The sequence below is a fragment of the Scyliorhinus canicula genome, chromosome 16 (genome assembly GCF_902713615.1).
Source record: "Scyliorhinus canicula chromosome 16, sScyCan1.1, whole genome shotgun sequence".
NCBI classification, from domain to species: domain Eukaryota; kingdom Metazoa; phylum Chordata; class Chondrichthyes; order Carcharhiniformes; family Scyliorhinidae; genus Scyliorhinus; species Scyliorhinus canicula.
In genome coordinates, this window is record NC_052161.1 from 102,528,697 (window position 1) to 102,554,425 (window position 25,729).

The following is a 25,729-nucleotide window of genomic DNA, read 5'->3' on the forward strand; positions in this document are numbered from 1 at the left end:
AGCATACAGGTTAAAATGGACAATGTTTGCAGCACCAGCAGGCTGCACCAAGCAAATGTGGATTCTGCCTGCTAAGAGAGCAGACAGCACTGAAACGAACATTCTGCATACTAATGAGGCAATCTCCAAGGCAGTTAGCATAGTAATGGGACGATCCCAGAGACAATGGACACAAATGGGGAAGTAACTGCAACATTGTATAGGATACCAGACACCCCGGCACCAGCGGGGTTCGAAGACAAAGAACCTGAAAGCCCGCCCAGTAGCCAAGGAACAGCCTCAGTATTGGGGGGGTTTCAAACATATCGATTGGGAAGGGACCCAATCGATTCCGAGCAGGTAAAGGGGTCCGCCCAAAGGGGCGCGGATCCCTGGGACCTATAAAAGACAGTTCCCACACTTAGTTCATTCTTCTTGTCCAGCCCTCCTCTCTCTCCTTGACCAGCCCTCCTCTGTGGACCAGCACCTCGACCAGCTTTTGCCAAGAAGACCTTGAACGAGAGAGAGGAGAGGTTTGGGACAGCAGCCGCCAGCAAGTAAGTGTTTCACAACGATCGCTACCAGAGATAGACACTCCTGACCCCTTTTTAACCCGTACCAACCTGAAGTCTGCAGACCAGAGCAGAGCAAGAGGCCTTGCCCCCCCCTGATCCGGCAGTTCCTTCGAGATAAGTATTTGTTTATTTAGCGGTAGGAATAGTTTAATCCTCTTAGCGTGTGCATGGGTAGTTATTATAATTGTATTATAATAAACTCAGTTGTTTGAACTTACTAACTGGTGTATGGTTTTATTGCTTTGAACTTCACCTTGAAACTTGTGGCAGTATCTTAACGATACGTGGCGACTCCAGAGCCAAGTAACGAAACAGAGCCAAATTGAGTGTTAAGCACACTCACCCAGAACGAGCAACAGGTCTGTGTTCGTAATATGCTCTTGGAGAGCAGGTCCTTTCGTGGTTGCAACCATATTCACAGTAGCCAACAGGGGGTTTGATCCAACCTATTGTGCGGGGTTAACAGACTGACACACCAGCACCCAGAATTAGCGGTGTTACTGAATTTCAGAGGGTGGCAAATCCTGTGCCACTTGTTTGGAGGGCTTTGTCTTTCCTTCAAGGCAACACCTCACCATCATTTAGAACCCACTTTGAGTCAAGTGCAAATGCCGTTCTTTCTAATGAGATGACCAACGCAGCTTGTGCAAGTCTGATAAATTGGATTTATGAATCGTTGTGACAGAGGCAAATGAATCTAAATCGTTTAGCTGGGACAGTAAATTATCCGCCACACTTTGCATGTCTCTGGATTTAAACACAGGAAAAGCTGAAGTGAAGCGAGGAGGCCAGTTTAATGAGTTAGGCCGAGAGGAGACTGCTTATTACAACGAGTGACATGTTGACATGAAGTACACTTAACCACAAAGCGTGCATGAGAGAAAGTAATTGTTGGGTCAGGGCAATCCTAACTCGGGAATGACTAGCAGACCATTGCGCTGTTAGTGTCCTAACAGCATTATTGAAGGCATGTAAATCTTCAGAGTAATGAGCAAGTATCTGTGAAAGAAATGGTCAAATGGAGTGAAACACTGGTTAATCTACATTCTTATCTCGCGGGACCCATGTCAAGGCCCCACATGTTACAATAGACTCAAAGCAAGGGGCAATGGGCCTGACCTTCTGACTCAGGCCAGACCCTGGGAACTGTGCAGGGCAGCACACCTTCGTTGGCAGGGGTGGGGTCAGTACCTCAACTGACAGGGGTGGGGTGGAGTCGGTACCTCAGCTGGCAGGGGAGGGATGGGCTTGGTACTTCAGATGGCAGAGAAGGGGTCAGTACCTCAGCTGGCAGGGGAGGGGTGGGGTCAATACTTTATCTGGCGGGGAGGGGTTAGTATCTCAGCTGGCAGGGGAGGGGTGGGGTCGGTACCTCAGCTGGCAGGGGTGGGGTCGGTACCTCATCTGGCAGGGGAGGGGTTAGTATCTCAGCTGGCAGGGGAGGGTGGGGTCGGTACCTCAGCTGGCAGGGGTGGGGTCGGTACCTCATCTGGCAGGGGAGGGGTGGGGCCGGAACCTCAGCTAGCAGGGGAGGGGTATGGTTGGTACCTCAGCTGGCAGGTAAGTGGAGGGGCTGGGACCTGAACTGGCATGGGAGAGGTATGGTCAATACTTAAGCTGGCAGGGGTCAGGTGGGGTCGGTACCTCAGCTGGCAGGGTTACTCCAAGTGTGGCCTAACTAAGTTTCTATACAGCTGCAACATGACTTGCCAATTCTTATAGTCAATGCCCCGGCCAATGAAGGCAAGCATGCCGTATGCCTTCTTGACGACCTTCTCCACCTGTGTTGCCCCTTTCAGTGACCTGTGAACTTGTACACCTAGATCTCTCGGACTGTCAATACTCTTGAGGGTTCTACCATTCACTGTATATTCTCTACCTGCATTAGACCATCCAAAATGCATTACTTCACATTTGTCAGGATTAAACTCCATCTGCCATCTCTCCGCCCAAGTCTCCAAATGATCTAAATCCTGCTGTATCCTCTGACAGTCCTCATCGCTGTCCGCAATTCTACCAACCTTTGTGTCATCTGCAAACTTACTAATCAGACCAGTGACAATTTCCTCCAAATCATTTATATATACTACGATCAGCAAAGGTCCCAGCACTGATCACTGCGGAACACCACTAGTCACAGCCCTCCAATTAGAAAAGCACCCTTTGATCCCGTGTTATTTCACCTCTTGTACCAGTCTACCATGAGGGACCCTATCAAAGACCTTACTGAAGTCCATATAGACAACATCCACTGCCCAACCTGCATCAATCATCTTTGTGACCTCTTCAAGAAACTCTATCAAGTTAGACACGACCTCCCCTTCGCAAAACCATGCTGCGTCTCACCAATACGTCCATTTGCTTCCAAATGGGAGTAGATGCTGTCTCGAAGAGGGACTTGGGCTTCAAAGATTGGAGGGCATAATACGCCCATGGGTCTGTACTCCAGCATGAGGAGTAGAGATACATTAAAGCAAAGGGTAGGGCAGCACGGTGGCCTAGTGGTTAGCACAACCGCCTCACGGCGCTGAGGTCCCAGGTTCGATCCCGGCTCTGGGTCACTGTCCGTGTGGAGTTTGCACGTTCTCCCCGTGTCTGCGTGGGTTTCGCCCCCACAACCCAAAAATGTGCAGAGTAGGTGGATTGGCCACGCTAAATTGCCCCTTAATTGGAAAAAATAATTGGCTAATCTAAATTTTAAAAAAAAAGCAAACGGGCAATGATGTTTAAACTATTTGTACTTGACCTGATATTGCCATGTCAATGTAGACAGGTCAGTGGAATGGGCAGACAGGTGGCAGATGCAGCTTAATAAAACACTCATTCAGCCTAAACTGGAGCATTGTGCCTAATTCTGGATACTTCATTTTTGGATGAATGAGAAGGCATTAGAGTGGATGCTGAAGAGATTTATGAGAATTTTTCCTGGGAGGAGGGACCTCAATTGCATGGATATGTTGACAAAGCTGAGGCGGATCTACTAAGAGAAGTCAAGATTGTGAGGAGATTAGGCAGGAATGTTCAAAATCATGAGCGATCTGATGGAGAGAAACCGTACCCATTGGTACAAGGATTGAAAGCAGAGGACATCGGTTTGAGATGATCTGTGTAAGAAACCAAAAGTGAGGTGAATGTTTTTTTTAACGTGGTGAGGAGCTATGATCTGGAATGTGTTGCATGAGTGTGTGGTGGGGGCAGTTTCAAATGGGGCTCCCCAAAGGGAGTTAGAGGAGAACCTAAAGGTAAAAAGGTGTGTAGGGTCGTGGGGGATGTGTGAGCTTTGAGACGTGTTGAATGGTTCTTAGAGGGAGCTGGTGCAGGCTCGAAGGGCCAAATGGCCTCCTTTTGCATTGTAACGATCCCGTGATTCAAGATTCGGGGCTGCAGTGTGTACGTCGGTGTGAATTTGTGGGTTTTATTTGGGGATTGAACATAGAACATAGAACATAGAACATTACAGCGCAGTACAGGCCCTTCGGCCCTCGATGTTGAGCCGACCTGTGAAACCCCTCTAAAGCCCATCTATACTGTTCCCTTATCGTCCATATGTCTATCCAATGACCATTTGAATGCCCTTAGTGTTGGCGAGTCCACTACTGTTGCAGGCAGGGCATTCCACGCCCTTACTACTCTCTGATGAAAGAACCTACCTCTGACATCTGTCCTATATCTATCTCCCCTCAATTTAAAGCTATGTCCCCTCGTGCTGGACATCACCATCCGAGGAAAATGGCTCTCACTGTCCACCCTATCTAATCCTCTGATCATCTTGTATGCCTCAATTAAGTCACCTCTTAACCTTCTTCTCTCTAACGAAAACAGCCTTAAGTCCCTCAGCCTTTCCTCATAAGATCTTCCCTCCATACCAGGCAACATCCTGGTAAATCTCCTCTGCACCCTTTCCAATGCTTCCACATCCTTCCTATAATGAGGCGACCAGAACTGCACGCAATACTCCAAATGCGGCCGCACCAGAGTTTTGTACAAAACTGCAACATGACCTCATGGCTCCGAAACTCAATTCCTCTACCAATAAAAGCTAACACACCGTACACCTTCTTAACAACTCTCTCAACCTGGGTGGCAACTTTCAGGGATCTATGTACATGGACACCGAGATCGGAAGGACCTGCTGTGGGTAGCTGGAGACATCGTTCAGTGCAGGGAAAGGCTTAACTGTACAGAAGAGCAGCCCTGTCATTTTGAAATGTTCCCAAAGAATTTGGGTGCATTCCTGCTAATGGTGGGATGTGAAGTCATCTTCCTTAATGTCAATTATCCTACCTGCCCTGGATTCCTACCTGTTTCTGAGACAGTTTGTGATACACTGTCATGAAAGAATAAATATTGATTAAATTCAGACCACATCATCTGTCACAGGGAAAATGATTGGGACCTCTGCCTGACCTCAAAAAACCTTTTCCCAGCAGTGATAGATGGGATATGTATGCTAGCTGATTGATCTTTCTGCTGTCCTCCTCTCTAATTTATCACAGTGAGCTTAAGCTGCATTTTAGAGATAATTAAATATATTTTCTCTGAGATTGAAAAGATTGGCAGAGAGGCATTCAGTGTGCCATTTCTATATCACAGCAGATACAAAGCAGTAAATCACTCAGGTCCATCCCCCCTCCCCCTGCAGGGGCTTTAACTATTGGAATATTCTGTGACTGGGTAATTTAAAGCTTTTACAGATGAAGCTGAAAGTTTGAATGGCAAGGGTTTTCCTTTTCCAAATGAAACGGCGGTAAAAGTAATATGTCAATTTTTCCTACACCTATACCTGATTATCTGCAGGTCATGAACTGAACTTGCTGATTGATGTACCATCAATTGGACGCGAGACACGATGAAGATCCAAACTGTGGCTTTAATCAGCTAGTTGGTAGCCCGGTGGTCGACTACAGAAAAAGGCCGACCGCCGGGAAACCTGGGTACTTATACCCCGCCTCGGAGGAGGGGTCTACTTGCCTCTCGACCAATTGGTGAGCAGTCACATGACTAGACCCAGCCAATCAGACGAGAGGCAAATCACCAGCCAGAGCCAATGGGAAACCAATGCTCTGCACCAATGGCAGTGCTCCCACTCATATCACCACATTCACCCCTTGTGGATAAAGAAGGCGGGGGGCGGGGGGCTGGGGGTGTGAGGGGAAGAGATGGGGGGTCCGAGGACTGGTGATATGAGTAGAGATAATCGAAGATATGGGCTGCCCACTGGCTTGTGGCAAAATAAACAATACTACATACTAAAAAAAATTACAATAGAGTCCAATAAAGTCCCATGGCTGCATCAGATGGTCACGATCAGCCTGTCGGGTGCCCGTGATGTTCTGGTGGACCGTCGCAGTGGAGCCGGTGACGTCTGGCCGATGGTCGTCCTTGCCTCCGGGAGCGTCGGTCATAGATGTGTCTCCATACCCCCGGCCGGTGGTGGAGACGCTGTAATCGGGGAAGGGGGCGTATATGCGCTGGGTCGTGGGGGCGCGGGGGGCGCTGGGGAGAATTGGGGTTGGGGGGGGGGTGTTGATGGAAGAGGCGAGGGCCGCACGCCGGCGGGTGCCAGGTCCCGGAGCGACACCGTTCCGTGCCGACCGTCGGGATACTCCACGTACACATACTGCGGGTTGGCGTGGAGTAACTGGACTCGCTCAACCAACGGGTCGGACTTGTGCACCCGCACATGCTTCCGGAGCAAGATGGGCCCGGGAGTGGCCAGCCAGGTCGGGAGAGGGGATCCGGTGGATGACTTCCTGGGGAAAACAAGAAGACGTTCATGAGGTGTTTGATTAGTGGTAGTACAGAGGAGAGACCGGATTGAATGCAGGGCGTCGGGAATGACTTCTTGACAACGGGGATAGGCAGATCTTTGGACCATAGGGCCAGCAGGATGGTCTTCCAAATGGTGCCATTCTCCCGTTCGACCTGACCATTACCCCGGGGGTTATAACTGGTCGTCCTGCTAGAGGCTATGCCCCTGCTGAGCAGGAATTGACGCAGTTCGTTGCTCATAAAGGAGGACCCCCGGTCGCTGTGGATGTACGCGGGGTAACCAAACAGGGATAAGATGGATAGGAGGGCCTTTATGACGGTTGTTGTGGTCATTTTGGGACAGGGAATGGCGAAAGGGAAGCAGGAGTACTCATCAATAACACTCAGGAAATATGTGTTACGGTTGTTGGAGGGGAGGGGACCCTTGAAGTCTATACTGAGACATTCAAAGGGGCGGGACGCCTTGATCAGATGCGCTCGTTCGGGGCGGTAGAAGTGCGGTTTGCACTCGGCGCAGACGTGGCAGTCCCTGGTGACGGTCCTGACTTCCTCAACGGAGTAGGGCAGGTTGCTGGTCTTAATAAAATGGTAAAAACGAGTGACCCCTGCATGGCAGAGGTCCGTGTGGAGGGAGCGGAGGCGGCCAATCTGCGCGCTGGCGCAGGTACCGCGGGATAGAGCATCGGGAGGCTCGTTGAGCTTCCCAGGACGATACAAGATATCGTAGTTGTACATGGACAACTCGATCCGCCATCGCAAGATCTTGTCGTTCTTGATCTTGCCCCTCTGTGCATTGTCGAACATGAAGGCCACTGACCGTTGGTCTGTGAGGAGGGTAAACCTCCTGCTGGCCAGATAGTGCTTCCAATATCGCACAGCTTAAACTATGGCCTGTGCCTCCTTTTCCACTGAGGAGTGGCAGATTTCGGAAGCGTGGAGGGTTCGTGAGAAGAAGGCCATGGGCCTGCCCGCTTGGTTCAGGGTGGCCGCCAGAGCTACATCGGACGCGTCGCTCTCGACCTGGAATGGGAGGGACATGTCAATAGCGCGCATCGTGGCCTTTACGACACCCGCTTTGATGTGGCTAAAGGCCTGGCGGGCCTCCATCGACAGGGGAAAGGAGGTGGACTGGATGAGGGGGCGGGCTTTGTCGGCGTAATTGGGGACCCACTGGGTGTAATAGGAGAAGAAGCCCAGGCAGCGTTTGAGGGATTTGAGGGAGTTGGGGAGAGGGAGTTCCATCAGGGGGCGCATGCGTTCGGGATCGGGGCCTATCACTCCGTTACGCACTACGTAGCCGAGGATGGCTAGACGGTCAGTGCTAAACACACACTTATCCTTATTGTAGGTTAAATTAAGGAGTTTCGCGGTCCGTCGTGCGTGCATACTCGGAGCGGTTGGCCCCAGAGTGTGTTTTGACTCTCGCTGGCCAATTAACATGCAGGCTGGGAAAGGCTCCATTGCTCCGGGAGGACGGGAAGAGGGCAGGCACGGAGAAAAGGAATCATAGAATCCCAACTGTGCAGAAGGAAGTAATTTGGCCCATCGAGTCTGCACTGACCCTCCGAAAGAGCGCCCTTACTCATGCCATGCCCCTCCCGCCCGCTCCCCTGCTGCCCCAACTGATCTTTTGGACAATAAGAGGCATGGCCATATCATGGCTAATCCACCTAACCTGCACATCTTTGGACTGTGGGAGTAAACCCACGCAGACATGTGGAGAAAGTGCAAACTCCACACAGTCACCCAAGGTCAGAATCAAACACAGGTCCCTGATGCTGTGAGGCAGCAGTGCTAACCACTGTACCGCCATGCCGTCCCAAAGGAGGGTGCACATTGGCGATTCTAATGTGCTCCCTCAGGGAGCACAGCCTCCGCGGAACTGTCTCAGGAAGCTGCTGACCTGTAAAAAATAAATTGTAATGGAAAAGCTCTGTAAAGAGTGTTGAGGTAGCACATTCGAACATAAACCTCACTCCCCAAACACCTTTTAAAATTTTATTTGCACCCTGACAAATCATTCCGTCCTGGATCAAGGCTGCGGCTGAAACATAAAGGCCGACTGGCCAATTGTCTCGCCCATCAACTGTAAAAGCAGGCGAGCCACGTAAAATTGAACTCAATTGTCCCCTTCATGGGTTTAACTGCTTGCTTCATTGTCAGCGGTCACACTTCTGACTCTAGCACGCCCGCCAACCAAAATGTTACACGGGTGCACAAAGAGGTCCGGATGAGTGCCCAACATCACCCTTTGCGATGTCACGCGCGCCTGACCGAGCAGTATAGAATTCTGGCCGATTGTCCAAAATGATATTTCCTCCATTTTGTTCCCTGGGCTGCCCATTCCCAAAACCCTGTCCTGTTTAAAGCTCAATCAGTTTATACAACTCAGGCGACTGCCATATTCTAACATTGGTAAGAATTTTCATGGAGACATAGTTTGATACCCAGCCTTCTGCACATATACTTGTAATGGATTTTTTTTTCTTCATTCATGGCCATTTATTGCCCATCTCTAATCCTCCTTCAGAAGGAGACGGTGCGATGCCTTCTTGAACTGCTGCCCTCCCTGAGGTGTAGGTACACCCACAATGCTGTTAGGGAGGAAATTCCAGGATTTTGAGCCAGCGACAGTGAAGGAAACAGCGATATATTTCCAACACAGGATGGTGAGTGGTTTAGAGGGAAACTTGCAGTTGGTGGTGTCCCCATGTGTCTGCTGCCCTTATCCTTTTCTGGGTGGTAGGGATTGCGGGTTTGGAAGGTGTATCAAAGCGGGTTGGCAAGTTGTTCCAGTGCATCTTGTCTCTGCCTTTGCTTTATTAATCTCCCTATAAAGACCCTTGAAAATGTTACACTTTATTAAATGAGGTACGGCTGGGTTTTAATGGGGTTCTAATTTCACAATGACTATTGAACAGCCTCACTAGTATTGAAAAATGGATTTTATACTTGTAGAGTATCAAATTTCAACATTGTGAGGAAAGATTCCATCTATTTTCATATAGTTTATTTGTGATATTTCACCTTTGACCTCAATCACATGTGTGTACTCCAATCATTCATCTTGATCTCAGTGAAATTAAATCAAAAGTAAAGGATAAGCAGTGCTAGCTACTTCCTGGTTTGTTGTCTGCGAGAGCACTTGAATGTGATTGGTTGCCGACCCTGATTTATGACCTCACTGCTGCTGGTTGCCACCTGGTGCCAGATCCAATCCTATATCGGGAAAGGGGAAACCCATGTCAGACCGTCGGCTGAATTTTTTGCCAGGAACTTCCTTTGAGGTCTGTGGAGAATATCAGTGTTTGGGCGTTGACCTTGAATCTTCAGCCCGTGGAAACTGCGTCTCACTGCGTCCTCCACAAAAACCCCGTGTATGCTTTGAAAACCTTGATTGAATCTTCCCTTAACCTTCTGTGTTTGAAGTCGAACAATCCCAGCCTCTCTTGTGTGTATATAATTACGGACAATTCCTGTCACCGTTGTCAAAACAATTCCGAGGCTGTTTTATTTGGGAAAAGAAAGAGTCTCAAGAGCTCTGTAACAGGTGATTATGAAAAGCAGCCATGAAATTGAAAATGACAGCGACAATCCTTCTACACATTTGCATCCAACTATCTCGCCAGCTCTGTCAGATCACAGACACAGTGGAAATGTTACATTTGTTCTAATAGGCATCGGGAGAATTGAAACATCCCCCCCCCCCTTTTGCCTGGCTGTGCTGTTCAAAAGAGTCCTCAGGAAAGATTAGCTTCATAATTCAGCAGCAGTTCCTGCGTCCACCCACCCCCCCTTCCCCCGGCTTGTGATGCCCGTTAATGGGCCGGTTTTCATGAGCAAAATGGCCACTGCGGTTACAGTTGTCAACCCTCCACCATTTGCCTGAAGTCTGCAGGATAAGAAGGTTACAGGAGAAGAAAGCGAAGGATCATTAAACAAAGCTCTGCTTGTTTGTTTTTCCCCCTCCCCATTTCATTTCATGATTTAGTTGTGAAAATATTGCCGGACCAGATTCATCCGATTACGTAGCAATGAACTTGTTGGCATCGGAATGTCACTAGCGTGAGTTGGAGAGGAGTAGTTCGACGCAGGAGGTCATGTGGTGTGATGAATCCTCCAGGAACACACCCGACCAGCATTGGGAAATGCTGGGCGGGATTCACTCAGCCCACACCGGGTCGGAGAATCGCCTTGCCGGGCGGGACTCGTGCGATGCTGCCCCGACGCCGATCCGCCGATTCTCTGGAGAGCGGAGAATCGGCGCCATTGGCGCCAGCGTGGTTGGTGCGGTACCAGTCGAGGGCTGCGTAGACGATTCTCTGCCCGGGATAGGCCGAGTGGCCGCAAAAAAAACCCGAATCCCACCGGCGCCATCCACGTGTGGTCTTACCCGGCGGGACCTCGGCGTGTATCCTTTCGGGGGCGGCCTGGTTGGGGGGGGGGGGGTGGGGGGAGACCCTAGGGGAGGGGTGCCTCCGCTATGGCCTGGCCCGCAATCGGGGCCGACCGACCGGCGGGCCTGCCTCTCGGGCTGGGGGCCTCTTTTGCTCCGTGCCGGCCCCTGTAGCCCTATGCCATGTTGGGTCGGGGCCGGCACGGAGAAGGAGGCTACCGCACATGCGTGCAATCGCGCCGGTCGCAGCACGCATGCGCAGACCCGCGGCGCCCATTTGAGGCCGGTATCGGCAGCTGGAGCGGCGTGGGTCGCTCCAGTGCCAGGCTGGCCTCCTATCAGGCTCGGGATAGCTGCTCCTGGGGGCCTGTTGACACCGTCGTGAAACGTGACAGCGTTTACGACGGTGCCAACACTTAACTTCAGCATCAGAGAATCCCGCCCGCTGTCTTTGAACCTGATTCAGTCTGCACTCCAGAGCAGGATTGAGGGAGTGCTGCACTGTCAGCAGTGCTGCATTTCAGGTGGAATGCTAAACCGAGGTCCCTCTAGCCCTCTAGCCCTCTCAGATAGATGTGAATGATTCCAAGGCAGTTTTTTTCACACGAGCAGAGGCATTTTCCACAGTGGCCAGTACTAATATATATCCCTGCATCGATATTACTTAAAAACAGGCCATCGTCACATTGCTGTTTGTGGGATCTTACTGTGTGCCAATTGGCTGCTAAATTTCTCTCCATTACGACAGTAGCTACACTTCAAAAGTCTTTCATTGGCTGTGAAGAGCTCTGCGATATCTTCAGGAGATGAAAGGCGCTAAATTAACACAAACTGCGGAATTTTACTCTTGGGGGATTTTACGTATTTGCCGAGGTCAGTGAATTTGTGAATGGCTGCTGCCCAAGCTACAGATTCTCTCAATGATGGAGACGCTCGACACCATAGCAAAAATCCTGGTGGTGGACAATATTTCAATGCCCATCATCAGGGACTGGGACTGGAGTCAGGCCAAGGTTAGTGTATGCAGGAGTCTTCGGGACAGCTGGCCATTAAAATCACCAGCTGCATCCACTGAAGTGGGATTTTGGAAGGCCAGGAGTGTGGAATCTGGAGTGTGCCAATTAGATCAAGCAAGGTTAAGGAGGGGGTTGTTGGGTTACGGGTATAGGGTGGATACGTGGGTTTGAGTAGGATGATCATGGCTCGGCACAACATTGAGGGCCGAAGGGCCTGTTCTGTGCTGTACTGTTCTATGTTCTATGTTCTATGTTCAAGGGCAGGTCTGAACTTGGTGCATTCATTTGGATAGCCAGGGCATCCCTTTGGAGAGGTTACTGGGGCACTTTCGGGAAAGGTGTGGCACCTTTCCGGATTGTTAAATGTGAAAATGGTTATGCATTTCTCATGCACAAATATCCACATCGAAACTGTCAAGCTGTCACAGAACTGTCCAGATCGCAAAGGTGACAAGCTGTTCAGGAAGTGTCGAAGCTGTGAAGGAACTGTCCAAGGATACTGGATGAATTGGCATGGAGAGGGCAAGGACAAGGGGCATGTGTTGAGGGCATGGGTTGGCACTAAATTGGCATAGGGGTAGGGGCAATGGGGGTGGGTAAAGCATCATGGGTTGGTATGGGGGTAAGAGGGGCCACGAGGATGGGTGGAGCTGAATGGGTTGACATAGGTTGGACTAGGATGGGGCGTAGGAAGTGTGTGTGTGTGTGGTGGTGAGGGAGTGTAGGGCGAGGGCTGGAGTGATGTTCTTTGTTTCATGATTTTTTAAGGCGGCTTTTTAAACACAGTAACAGAGCAGGAGCAGGCCTTGCGCCCCAACTCGCTACTGCATCCAGCAGCCCGTAAATTCGCTCCACCCACACTGAACGAAAATCCGACCTGCGGGTGGCCATTTTTAAAGATTGGGCTTTCTGAGCTGGTAAGTACTCTGCAGAACCATCCCGTGGGTGGAAAATAAGGCCAAGCTCTTACATCTTTGGCCTGTATGTTCGAAAGGGAATTATGTCAGATAGAGTGAGTGGTTTGTAAGAACAATCTTGAGTAAGATTTAAAAACTCCTTATCCATTGTTGTAAACTCTCTCCATTTTATCGGGGTTCTCCAAACAGGCAGGCAGCTTGGGGAAAAGTCTGAAGAGCATTAAGAGTTCATTTGGATTCCATAAATCACAGTGCATAAATTGACGTAGCATATGACATACTATCCTTTGATTCCAGAGATGAGGGGCATGATCATATTGAATGGCGGACCAGGCTCGAGGGGCTGAATTGCCTAATCCTGCTCCTCGTTCTTATGTTCTTGGTGGTCAGCCTTAGTTTTGCCCCACAACTGCCTGCCTTTCTTCCAGTTCAAGGGAGCAGCTAGCAAAATGACCCTGTTAGGTAGGTATGTGCACAGCGTGACCCCTCTCACCGTGACAGAATTTTCAGGATGGCGAACACCGAGCATCCACCACCCAAAGAGACGGTGGGCAACACATCCCAGCTGACTCCAGTGGGTCTGAAGCTAATCTGAGGCTCTGAGCAGCATCGATTGGCAGAAGGTGGGATCACTGGGAGGAATCCCGCCTTGGAGAGCTGCAGACCAATCTGATTGGCTTGGAGTGGGGGAAAAGGGGGGGATCACGAGAGAGGTGATCGTGGTCATGGGAGGATAGGTCGATAGGGGGCTTCTGATGGAGGTGCACCCTTACTCCCTTCCCAGCCAGGATCAGCCTCGGTTAATTTCTGGGCTTTCTCTCCTCCCCTGAACAGTCATCCGCCCACCAGCTAAAGGTTGAGCCTGGGTGGGAAAAGGCTGCGAAGTGGCCACTTGCGGGTGTGCTTTCCATCCGAGGCCCTTCCCACCCCAGTGTACAATCCCATACTTCCAGTTTCATGCTCCCCATCCTCAAAACCCATTTGGTGGGAGGGAGCTTTAAACTCTGGCCAGGAGGTGGATAATTAGCCATAGTCCCAGAAGTACTGTTGAAATCTCTCTCTCCATTGGACATTATGATTTAGGAGCAGGAGCAGGCCACTCGGCCCCTCAAGCCTGCTCCGCCATTGGGTAAGGTCATGGCTGATCTAATTTTAACCCCGCCTTCACATCCCTACCACCCCAATAACTTTTCACCCTCTTGCTTATCAATAATCTATTTACTTGTGCCTTAAAGGTGTTCAAGGACTCTGACTCAATCACCATTTGAGGAAGAGAGTTCTAAATACTCACAACCCTCTGAGAGGAAACAAATTCCTTCTCAACTCTGTACTAAACGGGCAAACCTTTATTTCAAAACAGTTCCAGATTCTCCCACAACAGGAAACATTCTCTCCACATCAACACGGTCAAAGCTCCTCAGGATCTTTACCTGTTTCAATCAAGTCATCGCTCACTCCTAATCTCCAGCAGGTACAAGCCTAGCTTGACTAACCTGAGAATATCAAAACAAGCTAGAGTCATAGATAGACTCTCGGCGATTGTGGCAAGGACTAAACAATGTAACGGGCTAAAAAGCATAGCCGAGCAGTATCTCCGGCAGCAGCGCACCCCTCCCTGATAAACTGAATGCATTCTATGCTCTGTTCGAGCAGGTAACCAACAATCCGCTGTCGAGTGCCCCAGCAGCCCATAACTCACCCATACACACCATCACAGCTTCCGAAGTCAGATCAGCCTTCCTGAAAGTGAACCCTCGGAAGGCGACGGGCCCGGACAGGATCCCTGGTCGTGCACTCAGAGCCTGCGCGGACCAGTTGGCAGAGGTATTCGCGGACATCTTTAACCTGTCCCTACTCTACTCCGAGGTCCCCACCCGCTTCAAGAAGGCCACCATTATACCGGTGCCAAAGGAGAACTGGGCAACGTGCCTCAATGACTACCGTCCGGTGGCCCTGACCTCAGTCGTAATGAAGTTCTTCGAGAGGTTGATCATGAAGCGCATCACCTCCATACTCCCAGAACACATTGATCCACTGCAATTCGCATACTGTCGCAACCGGTCCACAGCAGGCGCCATTTCCCTGGCCCTACACTCATCCCGAGAGCATCTTGACAACAAGGACTCCTACATGAGACTCCTATGTATTGACTGCAGCTCCGCCTTCAACACCATAATCCCAGCCAAGCTCATATCAAAGCTCCAAAACCTAGGACTTGGCTCCCCAATCTGCAACTGGATCCTCGATTTTATGACCAACAGACCACAATCAGTAAGAATGAACACCAACACATCCTCCACAATAGTCCTCAATACCGATGCCCCGCAAGGCTGTGTACTTAGCCCCTACTCTACTCCCTGTACACACATGGCTGCGTGGCAGAATTTGGTTCCAACTCCATCTACAAGTTTGCTGACGATACGACCATAGTGGGCCGCATCACGAATAACGACGAGTCAGAATACAGGACGGAGATAGAGAACCTAATGGAGTGGTGTAGCGACAACAATCTCTCCCTCAATGCCAGCAAAACGAAAGAGCTGGTCATTGACTTCAGGAAGCAAAGTACTGTACACACCCCTGTCAGCATCAACGGGGCCGAGGTGGCGATGGTGAGCAGTTTCAAATTCCTAGGGATGCACATCTCGAAAAATCTGTTCTGGTCCACCCACATCGCGCAACCACCAAGAAAGCACAACAGCTCCTATACTTCCTCAGGAAACTAAGGAAATTCGGCATGTCCACATTAAACCTTACTATCTTTTACAGATGCACCATAGAAAGCATCCTATCTGGCTGCATCACAGCCTGGTATGGCAACTGCTCGGCCCAGGACCGCAAGAAACTTCACAGAGTCATGAACACCGCCCGGTCCATCACACGAACCTGCCTCCCATCCATTGACTCCATTTACACCTCCCGCTGCCTGGGGAAAGCGGACAGCATAATCAAAGACCACTCCCACCTGGCTTACTCACTCTTCCAACTTCTTCCATCAGGCAGGAGATACAGAAGTCTGAGAACACGCATGAACAGACTCAAAAACAGCTTCTTCCCCACTGTCACCAGACTCCTAAATGACCCTCTTATTGACTGACCTCATTAACATTACACCCTGTATATTTCACCCGATGCCGGTGCTTATGTAGTCACATTGTATATCTTGTGTTGCCCCATTATGTATTTTCTTTTATTCCCTTTTCTTCCCATGTGCTTAATGATCTGTTGAGCTGCTCGCAGAAAAATACTTTTCACTGTACCTCGGTACACGTGACAATAAACAAATCCAATCCAATCCAATCTGTCCTCAAAACACAACCCATCCATTCTAGACATTAAACAGGTAATCCTGCTCTGAACTGCTTCCAGCACATTTACATCTTTCCTGAAATAAGGAGACCAATACTGTACATTAGTCCAGGGAGAGAGAGAGAGAGAGACAATCTGTTACATAATTTGATGGGCACCACTCTGCATCAAAGTACGGAGGCAGGTTCTAAGGCTACCTCAGTCAGAACAGGCATTGAACCCTCATGCCTTGCATTATTCTGAATCACACATCACAGGCTAGCCAACTGAGATAACCATCCACCGACCCACACGCACACACAGACACGCTCACTCATCCTCACCACAGACACACACACTCATCCTCACTCACCAGACACACACACTCACATCCTCACACAAAACAGACACACAGACTCCTCACTAACACAGACACACTTATCCTCACACACTCATTCTATCTCTCACACACGCGCATCCTCACTAACACACACACTCATCCTCACACATACGCACACACTCTCTCACACCCACACACACTTATCCTCAATCACAGGCACATACAATCAGCCATACACACACACATACACGGTAATAATCTTATTTGATTGATATTGGTTAGACCTCTCTTCTTTGAAATGAGGCCACGCGACTTGCTATCTACCTGAGAGGAGGGCAGACAAGGCTGCGGTTTAATGTCTCATCTGAAAGATGGCATCTGCAACAGTGAAGCCCACCCTCACTACTACACTGGAGTGACAGCAGAGATTTCCTGCTCTCGTCTCCAGAATGGAACGGGAATGACAACCTTCCCAACTCAACCATGATCAATTCAGAAGTGCAGCTAAATGAATGCAGGACTGGATCTGAGCCAGGAGGCCGGCAGTGAAAGGAACCCTTGCTGAGAGGCTTGGAGAGATTGTACCAATTTTTCTTCCTCCCTCACACCCTTGGCATGTGGATTCACCATGAAACAAATTGTTCAACAATGTTCTTCCATGTCAACATCCCCGAGGCCTGTTAACGTACAAAATAAAATGTAATGGAGCTTGTTTCTTGCAATAAGTCATGTCCAGTTTACACCCTGACAGTCTCTCTCGAATGTATTTGCTCTTCTTGAACTGGGTTCTGACAGGGAAAGCTAACAGCAGAATACATTTTCCCTCACCTTGAAAGATGACTGAGCGGACTTTAGGATATTAATCTAGCATTTACAAACTGCTTGCCTCAGCTCAAATAAAACCAGCTGGAGAAGTGCAGCAGGCCTGTTAGCGTCAGCGAAGAGTAGACAGGGTAAAGCTTGTCAGAAGAACGCTATGCCCAGCTAGAATTAACCCGCACTTTTCCTTTGGGGTATGAAATGACTTCTCGTTTCATAGTCCAAGGAAAACAAGGTATTATAAGGGCAGAGGCGGGGATTTAAAATGGATGTCACCTATCCTCTAACCCCACTTCAACCAAAGGCTGATTTTAATCCTGATTAATCCCCTCATGGGCAATTCTGCAGGAGGTTCAGTCATAATGATACAAAATTAAAGAATTGCCTCCAATTCTGGACGGAATTTTTATAAAATTAATTTACTGGATTTGGGCACCCTTGGCTAGGCCAACATTTATTGCCCACCACCAATTGCCCTTGAGAAGGTGGTGGTGAGCTGCTTTCTCGGAACTCTGCAATCCATGTGGTGTAGGTACACCCATAGTGCTGTTAGGGAGGGAGTTCCAGCATTTTGACCCAGCGAGAGGGAAGGAGCAGCTGATATTGGCCGCGATTCTCCCAAAGGGGGACAAAGTGCCGATGCTGGAGTGAAAACCGGAGTATTTAACTCCGGCGTCGGAGGCCACTCCTCTCCCCCTATTCTCCAACCCCCAGGGGGCTAGGACCGGCGGCGCGCCAATCTCGTGAACCGGGCCTTGACGCTTGCATCAAAGCGGCGCCGCCTGAATCATGCGGCCGGCGGCGCCTAAATGACGTCAAACGCGCATACGCAGGTTGGCCGGCGCCAACCCGTGCATGCGCGGTTGCTGTCTTCCCCTCCGCTGCCCCGAAAGACATGGACGATTGATCTTGCGGGGCGGCGGAGGGAAAAGAGTGCGTCTTTCAGAGACGCCGGCCCGACGATCGGTGGGCACCGATCGTGGGCCAGACCCCTCCTGAGCATCCCCCTGGTGCTCGATCCTCCCTCCGCCCCCCACAGGTCCCACACGCAGCGGTCGTGCGCTGTTCACGCCGGCAGCGACCAGGTGTGGTTGGCGCTGGCGTGTACCGGTCGTATTAGGCAGGCCGCTCAGCCCATCCGGGCCGGAGAAACGCCGCTCGACCGGAGCGGCGATTCTCCGAGCAGCTTGTCGCAAAATGCGACACGCCGTTTTGGGGGGGAGGGGGGGGGTTGGGAGAATCGCATGCGGGTGCCCGGGCAGCATGGCGTGAATCACCCGGTACTCCCGCGATTCTCCCACCCGGCGTGGGGGTCGGAGAATCACGCCCATAGTTCCAAGTCAGGATGGTGAGTGAGTTGGAGGGGAACCTCCAGGTGGTGCCTCGCATTTTCCTGTGTCAGTTAGCCTTGCTCTTCTGGATGCTAAAAGGCCTTTAGGGACACAGTGCCTGGTCCACACTGTTGACACTGTGTGCCAGTGGTGACACGAGTGAATGTTTGTGGAATGGGCACCAATCAAGTGCGCTGCTTTGTCTTTGATGGTGTTGAGCATCTATAGTGTTGCTGGAGCTACACGTATCCAGGCAAGTGAAGAATATTTCATCATATCCCTAACTTGTGACTTGCAGACAGTGGATTGTCATTGGGGAATCAGGAACGTGACTTCCGAGGATTCCTAGTCTCTTACCAGCTCTTGTAACCACAGTATTTACATGGCTATTTCAGTTCAGTTTCTGATCAATGGTAACCCCCAAGATGCTGATTCAGCGATGGTAATGCCATTGAATGTCAAGAGGCAATTGTTAAATTTTCTCTTTTGGAGGTGGTCATTGCCTGGCACTTGTATGGTGCAAATGTTACTTGAAACTTGTCAACCCAAGCCTGGATATTGTCCAGGTCTTTCTGCATTTGGACATGGATTGCTTAAGTATCTGAGGATTCATGAATGGTACTGAACATCCCAACGCTAACCTTATGATGGAAAGAAAGTCATTGATGAAACAACTGAAGATGGTTGGGCCTAAGACACTCCCCTGAGGAACTCATGCAGTGATGCCCAGGACTGTGATGATTGACATCCAAACACCACAACCATCTTCTTTTATGCCAGGTATGACTCCAACCAGTTGTTATGGGCCAGGGCTTAGAAACTCCAAAGTGTATTATGGAGTTCACCTGACCTTTAACTTTTATGTTGAATTTGGCTAGGATGAGCACAAGAGCCTTCCCTTCATGTGTGATTCATCAGTCTTCCCAGACACATTAATCAAAACAAGCTTTATTCTAAGAACTTGGTTAACATTTATATAACCACACACAGCAAGAATTGTTATCAATTACAAACATTAAAGACACCACACAGCTACAGTAATCTATGTACAACACATAATGAATTCCTCCTTAACTGTTCCAATTCAAAAACAAAATCTCATAAACCGAAAACCCCTTTTCAAGGGCGTGGTCCAGCACTCTGCATTCTCACTTGAATAAGACTGGCTTTCCCGGAGATTCTGACTCCATCTTACCAATAGGTTTAAACACTTCCGGAAAGCAAACTATATCTTTTAAGTTACCAAAGCAGGTAGCTATAATCAATGTTCCTTTTACTGGAACAGATACTTAAAATGAAAATAGAGAGAGACACGCCAAAACACTTATTTTCTCTGTCTGAGTCCACAGCAGTCAAACCTGAAAACGAAACCAAAAACCTCACACAGCCATAACTCAGCTCCACCCACTAATGACATCACTGAAGCCATGTGATAAGACAAGAACCTTTCTTAAAGGGACACTTCCATGACACAGTGGATAGTTTCCCCCCTGATTCCCATTGACTCCAGATTTGCTTGGGAACCTTATGCCATACTCGGTCAAATGCTGCCTTGATGTCAAGGGCAGTCACTCTCACCTCACCTCTCGATTTTAACTCATTTGTCCATGTTTGAAGCAAGGCTATAGTGAGGTCAGGAGCTGAGTGTCCGTGGTGGAATCCAAACTGAGTATCCGTGAGCAGGTTATTGCTGAGTAAGTGCCTCTTGATGCCCCCTTCCATCACGTTATTGATAACCGAGAGGAGACTGTTGCAGTGATAATTGATTGGTTTGGATTTGTCCTGTTTCTTATTTACAGGACAAATTGGGGCAATTTTCCACATTGCTGGGTAGATGCCAGTGTTGCAGCTGTATTGGAACAGCTTGGCTAGAGGCGCAGCAAGTTCTCGAGCAAAAGTCTTCAATACTATTGGCAGAATATTGTTAGGGCCCATAGCCTTTGCTGTATCCAAAGCCTTCAGCTGGATCTTGATATCACGTGGAGTGAATTGTGTTGGCTGATTGCTGATATCTGTAATGCTGGAGACTGAGATGGATTATCTACTTGGCACTTCTGGCTTAAGATTGTTGCAGATGATTCAGCCTTGTTGTTTGCATTGAAGTGCTGGGCTCCTCCATAATTGAAGATGGGGATATTTGTGGAACTTCCTCCTCGAGTGAATTGTTTAATTGTCCACCACCATTCTCCACCATTCACAGGTGGATGTGGTAGGACTGCAGAGCTTAGATTGGTTGTGGGATCACTTAGCTCTATCACTTTCTACTTATTCTTTTGGCATGCAAGTCACAGAGTCACATGTCGGCCAGTTCCGGTAAGGATGGCAGATTTCTGTTTCTGAGGGACACTGGTTAGCTTCATTAGGTTGACACCTCATTTTTTCGATATGCCAGATGCTGCTCCCGACATGCCCGCCTGCAGTCTTCATTGAACCAGGACTGATCCCCTGGCTTGGAGGTAATGGTAGAGTGGGAAGTATGCCAGACCATGAGGTTACAGAGTGTGGTTGAGTATAATTCTGTTGCTGCTGTTTGCCCACGCTGCCTCCTGGATGTGCAGACTTGAGTTACTTGATCTCTTCAGTTTAGCACAGGGCTAAATTGCTGGCTTTGAAAGAAGACCATGGCAGGCCAGCAGCATGGTTCAATTCCCATACCAGCCTCCCCGAACAGGCGCCGGAATGTGGCGACTAGGGGCTTTTCACAGTAACTTCATTTGAAGCCTACTTGTGACAATAAGCGATTTTCATTTTCATTCCATTTCTTCAAAGTCCATCTCAGTTAGCTCAGTGGTTGTGCCCCACACTATGTTGGAAGGTACTCTCAATGTGAAAACGGGACTTTGTCTCCACAAGGACTGTGGTCAGTACTATCGACACTGTCATGGACAGATGCATCTGTAGCAGGCAGGTTTGTGAGGATGAGGTCAAGTATGTTTTCCCTCTTGTTGGTTCCCTCACTACCTGTCACAAACCCAGTCTAGCAGCTATGTCCTTTGGGACCCGGCCAGCTCAGTTAGTAGTGGATCCAGATTACATTCTGTGTCCTTGCCACCCTCAGTGATTCCTCCAAGTGGTGTTCAACACTGATTCCGGAGCTGAGGGCGACAGTGCGTGGTAATCAGCAGGAGGTTTCCTTGTCCACGTTTTATCTGATGCCATGAGAATTCATAGGATCCAGCATCAATGTTGAGAACTCCCAGGGAAATCCCTCCCGACTGTATACCACTGTGCCGCACAATCTGCTGGGTCTGTCCTGCCAGTGAGACAGGACATATCCAGGGATGGTGATAATAGTGTCTGGAATGTTATGTGTAAGGTATTATTCCATGAGTATGAATTTGCCAGGCCGTTCCTTAACTAAACTGTGAGACAGCTCTGTCTTGTTAGGGCAGTAACATGGGAGCAAGGAGGACTCTGCAGAGTCGACAGGGCTGAGTTTGCCATTGTTGTTACCAGTGTCTACATTGATACCGGGTGCCCCATCTGGTTTCATTCCTTTTCATTTATTCTGTAGAAGTTTTGTGAAGTTTTGTAGATACAGTGAATGTTATGCCTGGCCATTTCAGAGCCAACCACATTGCTGTGGGCCCAGAGTCACATGTCGGCCAGGCCCGGTAAGGATGGCAGATTTCTGTTTCTGAGGGACACTGGTTAGGTCCCCTGCTCTAACTATCCTTCACCTTCCGATGCTGCGACAGTTTGAAGACCAATTTTAACTCTGGGCAAGTGAATGGGTTTTGATGAGTTAAAATCTCACCCCAGATTTCTGTTGACTTTCCACATGCAGTGCAGCATACAACCTGAAGGAGATACTGGAGCTACATTCTGGAGGGAAACTGGATGTATACTTGGAAAGGTAAGATGTTTAAGGCTGTAGGAAAAGAGACTGGCAATGCCATTAATTTTGTCACTTTTTTCGTCTCTCAAAGAGCTGGCGCAGACTGGATGGTCTGAATGTACCCCTCCTGTCCTGTTAGATTCTATATGATTGCACAAATGCTATGGAAAATTAAACGATGTATCAATGTCTTGTATTAGCAAAAAGTCACAGAATCACAGAGTTGTTAAGGCTCAGAAGGAGGCCATTTGGCCGAACGTGTCCCCACCGTCTCTCCAAATGAGCATCACAACTTCGTGCCATTCCTCTGCCTTTTCCCCATATTCCTGTACAATCTTTCTATTCAAATAATCATCCACTGCCCTCTCGAATGCCTCAATTGAACCTTCCTCCACTGCACTTCCAGCGTTCCTGACCCAAACCACTCGCTGTGTGAACAGCTTTTTTCCCCAAATTTGCTTCCATTGCAGATCACTTTAAATCTGTGCCCTCTCGTTTTCAGTCCTTTTACAAGCGGGAACAGTTCCTTCCTATCTACTCTGTCCAGTCCCCTCATGACTTTAAACATCTCTATCAAATCTCCTCTCAGCCTTCTTTGCTCCAAGTAGAACAGTCCCAATCTCTCCAACTTATTCTCATAACTGAAGTTAATCATCACTGGAACCTCTCTCAGTAAGGTAGATTCAGAAAGCCAGTAGTTTCAAGCCAGATAATTTTGATCAGGAGCTTAAAAGGGACAAGAGGTGGGATTCTCCGTCCGTTCATGGTAGCGGGATTCTCCAGTACCGCAGCAGTGAATGGGAAATTTGGCTGAGCGCCAAATTCTCTGTCCTCGCTGGCAGCGGTAGCGGGTCGGACCCGTAACAGAGAATCCTGGCTGAGGGGTTACTGACGCCCTCTAACTGAACTCAGCAGTTTATCTCAACCATAATTCCCTTGAGTTTCTCCATTTGAACTATTTCTCTCCAGGTGGTGGAGCAGTGACCGAGAAGGGAGTCCGGCCAGGTTAAACACAGCCCTGTCACAGGAGGTTAGACTCTGTCCAAAGCTCCAGAACATCCATTCTCAGTGTATGAATTCCGGGCGGGATTCTCCAGTTTGCCCAGCCACGTGTTTCTGGGCGGAGCGCCGCTTGCTGGCAGCGGGATTCTCTGCTTCCCCCACTTGTCAATGGGATTATCCGACACGGTGGCTCAGAGTTCGCACTGCTGCCTCACTGCACCAGGGACTCGGGTTCAATTCCAAACTTGGGCGACTGTCTGTGTGGAGTTTGTATGTTCTCCCTGTGTCTGCGTGGGTTTCCTCCGGGTGCTCCGGTTTCCTCCCATAGTCCAAAGATGTGCAAGTTAGGTGGATTGGCCACGCTAAATTGTCCCTTAGTGTGTCCAAAAATGTGCAGGTTATGCTTGGTTACGGGGTAGGGCGGAGAAGTGAGCGTAGGTAGGGTGCTCTTTCAGAGGGTTGGTGCAGATTCGATGGGCCGAACGGCCTCCTTCTGCACTTTAGAGATTCTATGTTTTCCCATTGAAGACATCCCACGCTTCCAGGAACCCAGGGATGGCTGTCAATGGGAACAGAGAATCAAACAGCTGGAGAACTCCGGCCTATATTGTTAAGATACAGGTAAAGGTTATTGTTTAATTAAAAACATCTAGCGATTATGAAGAGAGGCTTAATTTGTTAATTTTCCCATTAGGTTAATGCTGTACCCAAATGAGTATAATGTGAGGCTATTTAAGGGGCTGTCAATTATGTCCTTTGTTAATTTGTTATTGTTGTGCCAAGACTATAAGCGGAAGGTGCCCCTTGTTCCACGTGTTCATAGATTGGGGAAGATTGCATTCACTTTTTAATGACCTGATGGAGTTACTCCTCATATTTTTGCTGCACTTCAGCCCCATGCCCCTGACCTTGGATTACCTGGTGCAGGAGTGGAGTGGGTGATGGGTGGGGGGATGGGGGCGGATTGGCAGTGGGATAGGGAGGAGGTGGGGGTGTTGGACAGGCAGGGGCTAGGCAGACGGGGTGAGACTGGGGTGGGCTGGGGGGGGGATAGGGAGGGATGGCTGAGGGGATGGGAGGTTGGGCAGGCAAGGACTAGGCAGACAGGGGGATGGGATGGGCGGGGGGATGGAGACGGATGGGTGGGCGGATGGGGAGGTATGGACAGGGGTATGGCGGGGGAATGGAGGAGGGCCGTGGGTGGTTGGGCTGGCGGGGGGATTGGAGGTGGATGGGTGAGGGGATGGGGAGGGTTGTGCAGTGGATGGGAATGGGATGGGGGAATGTGCAGGCGGGGATGCAGTTGAGCAGTATGGTACTGACCTTCTTCATAAGCCCGCTCCTGGGCCTGGCCAAGGTGGACATTAACAGGTTGAGGGGGTCATCCGAGCTGACTGCCTGCCGCGCCTCATGGCCGGGTGACCATTGGAGAGGGAACATGGGGTGTCCACTGGCACGCTTGAGATCTCCTGCGACTAGTGAGCACTGTAGGGGCATTAAGGTACTTGGCATTAATTTTTCTCATTAGCTTTTTCTGTTGGTTTATTGTTTTAAATGAAAATAAAGTGAAACAGCTGGGATACTGGATTGGAAGGCAGGAAGTCGACATATGGAATGCTACATTCTGCAACTAAACCGATTTGTAAATCGCTGTCTGGTTTCACACATCGGATGGATATAGTATCCATGAGCAATGCCACAGAATGTCTTCTGGCCAGTTAAGAAAATGTTAAAGACCAGAGGACCTGGAATTCCCCTTGTCCTGGTCCTCCACCAGAGTGGCCTCATTACCTCACTTCACTGTCGGGCAAAGCTTGAATCTGGTTAACTAACTCCTGGAAAATTCAACGGCAGCTTGAAGTTAATGGGCCCTTCATTCCGAGAGGGAAGCTCACTGTGCTGGAACAGATCTTGGGGGAGGAGTTGGAGGGCTGCCAAAGTGAAGAGGCTCAGAGCCCAATTACAGGCATGATTTACTCAGCACCGGGAGAGCAGCTCACAACACACTGATGGAGCCTGGCTCGATGTGCTGGGGTTGGAAGTGAGAGAGAGTAATGCACGTCCATCTGATGGCAAGTTTTCTTCTGCTTCTCATTGAGCAACAGGGCCTCTAGTTGAAGATAATGGATGCTCTTCAAGATCTATTGGCTCTCCCTGCTGCAACCTGGGGGCCCCAGGAAAGTCCCTGCTGAGAGTCCCACTGCAGTCATCAAAGAGCAGATTTGGGGAGGGGGGGCAGCCAATCAATTGCCCCAGATACATCCATGGCATGGAAAAGAGCAACAGGCAGATTTGCCCCTCTTCCAACACCATTGTCCCCCCCCCCCCCCCCCCCCCCCACCAATTCTTTACACACAACGCAATCCTGAGGAGTCCCGTTTCTGCCCAAATTTTGAACCGTAGCAAAGTGTCATCAGTTTTTACAGCACAGAAAAACGCCTTTCGGCCCATCGTAT

General features: G+C 49.6%; 1 long non-coding RNA gene across 1 annotated transcript in view; it reads left to right on the forward strand.

Moving 5' to 3' along the window:
• LOC119950825 overlaps nt 1-25,729 on the forward strand; it is a 212,416-nt gene that overhangs the window by 176,537 nt on the left and 10,150 nt on the right. The window contains exon 2 of the long non-coding RNA XR_005457436.1: nt 22,221-22,289. This is a non-coding gene — a long non-coding RNA (uncharacterized LOC119950825). The remainder of the gene's footprint in view (nt 1-22,220; nt 22,290-25,729) is intronic.